This window comes from Megachile rotundata, unplaced genomic scaffold, assembly GCF_050947335.1.
Source record: "Megachile rotundata isolate GNS110a unplaced genomic scaffold, iyMegRotu1 scaffold0522, whole genome shotgun sequence".
Taxonomy (NCBI): Eukaryota; Metazoa; Arthropoda; class Insecta; order Hymenoptera; family Megachilidae; genus Megachile; species Megachile rotundata.
Window position 1 is genome coordinate 60,001 of NW_027473819.1, and position 5,000 is coordinate 65,000.

At 48.3% G+C, this 5,000-nt stretch overlaps 1 non-coding gene and 1 pseudogene across 1 annotated transcript; both read left to right on the forward strand.

The window, feature by feature from the left end:
- The first annotated feature begins 903 nt into the window (after positions 1–903).
- LOC143266398 (5.8S ribosomal RNA) lies at positions 904–1,058 on the forward strand. The gene has a single exon (XR_013041394.1). It is a non-coding gene; the product is annotated as a 5.8S ribosomal RNA (ribosomal RNA).
- Positions 1,059–2,878: 1,820 nt separating this feature from the next.
- The window catches only part of LOC143266394 (large subunit ribosomal RNA), a 5,320-nt pseudogene continuing 3,198 nt past the window's right edge, over positions 2,879–5,000 (forward strand).

The following is a 5,000-nucleotide window of genomic DNA, read 5'->3' on the forward strand; positions in this document are numbered from 1 at the left end:
CGTACTCTCTCGACCCCGTGTGAAAACACGAGAGAGAATATAAAGAAATATTTTGGGACGTTTGGTAACGAAATGCATGGGTTTGCGAAAAAAAATTGTTAAATTTCTTGTTTTTTTTTTTTCGCCCGCTTCGTGAGAGACTCTCATTTTATTTTCTTTCTCTCTATAAATTTTGTCTTTGGACCAAAGGGAACACCCCCTTTTAGCCTCTCTCTATTTCGTGTTAAACGAGAAACGAAATTTAGAGTGTGACACGGAGGCTTTCACGCGGGGGGTGTCCGGGTAACCGATGGAAATCGAACCACGAAACCGCTTCGACGAACGAAGTCGCAACTTCACGAGAGTCCGCCTGCTTACGACGGACGATATGGTAACGTATCGCTTTACGGACCGGCTGAGAAGCGAAAACGATAGCGTAGTCTCCTTCGTTGGTAGACCGATCTGACGCCGGCCATGGAGTGTCCGTATTGAATCTCGCGATACCGCCAAGACGTCCAATATATGTAAGCAGCGAGCAGGAGACTCTGTGTTACGCGCGACAGCGCGTTTCGTATTTTCCACGGTTTTTGAATGACTTTACCACCCGGAACGGACTGAAAACTCGCCGCACGAAGAGAAATGCGTCACAGAGCGTTGTTTCATCGGCGGTTCTGTAGTTTTATACGGTCCTTTACCCGTCCATGGACGTTATCGTGTCGTCTTAATCATCAATCAGCTCGGGTAAATCTGTGAACAGAGCTATGACGGGACGACGTCCGAATACCGATACTCGATCTTGCGCTTGGATTGGAGTTAGTATTCTATGGACAATCGAACGAATTTATAAACCAGGTTAAATAAATCACGTACATACTGGTTTTCAGACGCTGAGTTGTTAAATATGAACAAAAATTTTTATACGATTACCCTGAACGGTGGATCACTTGGCTCGTGGGTCGATGAAGAACGCAGCTAATTGCGCGTCAACGTGTGAACTGCAGGACACATGAACATCGACATTTCGAACGCACATTGCGGTCCACGGATACAATTCCTGGACCACGCCTGGCTGAGGGTCGTTTATATAACTAAAGACTGCTTGCGTTTGCCTTTAGCAGCAAAAGGTTTTCTCTTCATTGTTAAATTTTTTTCGGTACCGCTCGTCGTTCGACTAGATAAAACGAAACTGTTAAACGCCGAAAAGTCGAACGTTTCGGAGCGGGATCCGATGGTCGAACGCGAGAGAGAGAACAACTTGCGAAATTGGCGAAAACGTACGAGCGATGGTTGGACATTTCGTCGGCGTTTGACGCGGAGAATGTTAAATGGAACGTTCGTGTCTCGCCCTCTCTTTGCTAGTGTTCATTTTTTTCACAGGCGACAGAAGAACATTTTCGTATATCTCGCAATTCTTAGTTTTTAGGATCTTCTCGGCGGAATGCGCTTATCTCGGCTTGCGTGAGTCGTGGTTTCTAGTTAAACCCCTAAAAGAGACCATATACGACCGCCCGTGAAAGAGCGCTCCCGAGTCGAAAACACCTAACTACAGAAGGATATTTAGACGAGAGAGAAAATGATTCTTCGCCCTGCGAGAGAATTGTTAGACACCAATTGAAGGAAGCAAGCCGAGAGTAGAGCGTGTTTACGGCGTTTCTCCGCGCTCCCGACGTTGTCTGAAATGATTGTCGAATTTTTTTTTCGACGGTGCGAAAGTTTATACAACGAGGGGAAAAGTTAAAAATAAACGTGCGACGGAAGCTCTTTCACGGTTAAATTATTACGAGATCGTAGCTTCGCCACGTTTTTTTTAACATTTACAAGCGCAGATCGCTTCGTTGTCGTTGATTAGAAGCGGAAGACCGCGCGATCCCAATACGGGTTCCGGTCGTCCAGTCCTCGAAGTGCATAATTGTGCCGGACGGACGTTGAAAAACCCGGACCGATCGAACGATAAACGCTTATTTGGTGATCGTCTTGCGAGAGTCTCCCTTCATTGTTGTTCGTGTGTTAAATTTCTTTTATCGAACAACGGTCGAACGCAAATGAACAATGACATTTACACCGAAGATCGATCTCGAAACGCTTTTGTTCCTCCTTTTGTGCGCTCGTGGTTTCATCGAACGATATATACACGACGAAGGTGTACCACGCACGTTAAAAATGGGATTTCTTTTTTCCTTTAACCCTTTATTCTCTGGACCATGATAAGTCACCGATGGTTTACATGGCTGTCTCTGGCATTCTCGCCCTTTTCTTGGGATTTTGCGTCGGAACGCGACAGCAAAAGAAAAAACGTATCGGACGATGCGTCTTTACGGTTTATCGACCGTCGAGTGTATATTCGAACGTAAATATGTTGTAACGGTATATGTATCCTTTAGGGGACAAAAGAAACATGAAACGATCGTGTGCGAGAGCGCGCCGAGGGTAAGAAGAAAAGGTGTCCGACCTTTATCTCCTCGTTGTCGTAGTCTCTCCTCGTCGTTTGTTTTAACGCGCCCTGGATAGATAAAAAGATATATCCGATTATAATATATACATATATACTCCGACGCGAGTCGAGAACAACCGGACGTCGTCGTCGTCGTTTTTTTTTTTTGTCGTTGTCCCGCCTGCCCGAATATGCGGCGTTTTAAGTGCCTTTTTTCTTTTGTCGAACAAAAGAGAGAGGAGACACCGAGCTTTCATTTTGGCTCGTACGTACCTTCGAGTAGTCGACGATATTGTGTTGATCCGAAAAGAGAAAAATAGTTGGTTATCGAACGATACAAGGAAAAAATCGAACGACATAATCCCTGTGCGTCGTTGGTATTAATATACCTTTCGTATTACGTGTCGAAACCCCGAAAAGAGCGTACAGTTTGTGGTATAACTTTGAAAAGAAATAATAAAATTTCGACGACCTCAGAGCAGGCGAGATTACCCGCTGAATTTAAGCATATTAATAAGCGGAGGAAAAGAAACTAACAAGGATTTCCTTAGTAGCGGCGAGCGAACAGGAATGAGCCCAGCACTGAATCCCGCGGTTAACGCCGCTGGGAAATGTAGTGTTCAGGAGGATCCGTTTATCCCGAGACATCGAATCGCGTCCAAGTCCATCTTGAATGGGGCCACTTACCCATAGAGGGTGCCAGGCCCGTAGCGACCGGTACGCGTCTCGGGTGGATCTCTCCTTAGAGTCGGGTTGCTTGAGAGTGCAGCCCTAAGTGGGTGGTAAACTCCATCTAAGGCTAAATATGACCACGAGACCGATAGCGAACAAGTACCGTGAGGGAAAGTTGAAAAGAACTTTGAAGAGAGAGTTCAAGAGTACGTGAAACCGTTCAGGGGTAAACCCGAGAAACCCAAAAGATCGAATGGGGAGATTCATCGTCAACGAAGCTGGCTCCCGTGTTGGTGCGATAGTGCCCCGGATGGTCCCGTTACGGCGGGTTTCCCATCGGCGTGGGCACACCACCCGCGGCGAATGTTCCGGCTATGTAGTCGTGCACTTCTCCCCTAGTAGAACGTCGCGACCCGTTGCGTGTCGGTCTAAGGCCCGAGGCGAAGACTGTCCGTCGCTTTTAGCGTACGATGACAGCCCCTTGGATGCCCGGCCGACTGCGCGACGGTACTCAGACGGTATCGGGCCGCAAAATTCTCGAACGCACTGCGTCCAGGACCGCCGCAAGCTCGTTCCAGTCTAGATACCGGATGTACGGACTTAGCGCCGTAACCGGGCCTGGCGGGCTGTTGGCAGGCGGAGTCCTTGGACTGGCCAAACTTTGAATTACCGGTCGGCGACGCTATTGCTTTGGGTACTCTCGGGACCCGTCTTGAAACACGGACCAAGGAGTCTAACATGTACGCGAGTCATTGGGATTTGATAAACCTAAAGGCGAAATGAAAGTGAAAGTCGTCCGTGAAGTCGACTAAGGGAGGATGGGCCTCGTTACGATTAGGCCTCGCACTCCCGGGGCGTCTCGTTCTCATTGCGAGAAGAGGCGCACCTAGAGCGTACACGTTGGGACCCGAAAGATGGTGAACTATGCCTGGTCAGGACGAAGTCAGGGGAAACCCTGATGGAGGTCCGTAGCGATTCTGACGTGCAAATCGATCGTCGGAACTGGGTATAGGGGCGAAAGACTAATCGAACCATCTAGTAGCTGGTTCCCTCCGAAGTTTCCCTCAGGATAGCTGGCACTCGACTCGAACGCATAACGAGTCTCATCTGGTAAAGCGAATGATTAGAGGCCTTGGGGCCGAAACGACCTCAACCTATTCTCAAACTTTAAATGGGTGAGATCTCTGGCTTGCTTGAATTTTCATGAAGCCACGAGATATAAATTGATAAAATTTTTCTTGGATCAGAGTGCCAAGTGGGCCAATTTTGGTAAGCAGAACTGGCGCTGTGGGATGAACCAAACGCAGAGTTAAGGCGCCTAAGTCGACGCTTATGGGATACCATGAAAGGCGTTGGTTGCTTAAGACAGCAGGACGGTGGCCATGGAAGTCGGAATCCGCTAAGGAGTGTGTAACAACTCACCTGCCGAAGCAACTAGCCCTGAAAATGGATGGCGCTGAAGCGTCGCGCCTATACTCCGCCGTCAACGGCAAGTGCGCAGGAACGGGATTTAGTTCCCGTTCTCCATGAAGCCTTGACGAGTAGGAGGGTCGCGGCGGTGTGCGCAGAAGGGTCTGGGCGTGAGCCTGCCTGGAGCCGCCGTCGGTGCAGATCTTGGTGGTAGTAGCAAATACTCCAGCGAGGACCTGGAGGACTGACGTGGAGAAGGGTTTCGTGTGAACAGCCGTTGCACACGAGTCAGTCGATCCTAAGCCCTAAGAGAAATCTAATGTTGATGAGGTGTCCTAAAATTCACGCTTTTCGAACGCAAATGACAAACATACGTACGCTCGCACGCACGTACGCGCGCAAAAGGCAAAAAATGTTAAAAAGAGAAAAAAATTGCAGTTAAATAACAATTTACGTCGCCGTCGTTTCGTGTTTGTGTCCTAATCCACCGCTCGAACATGATCATTTT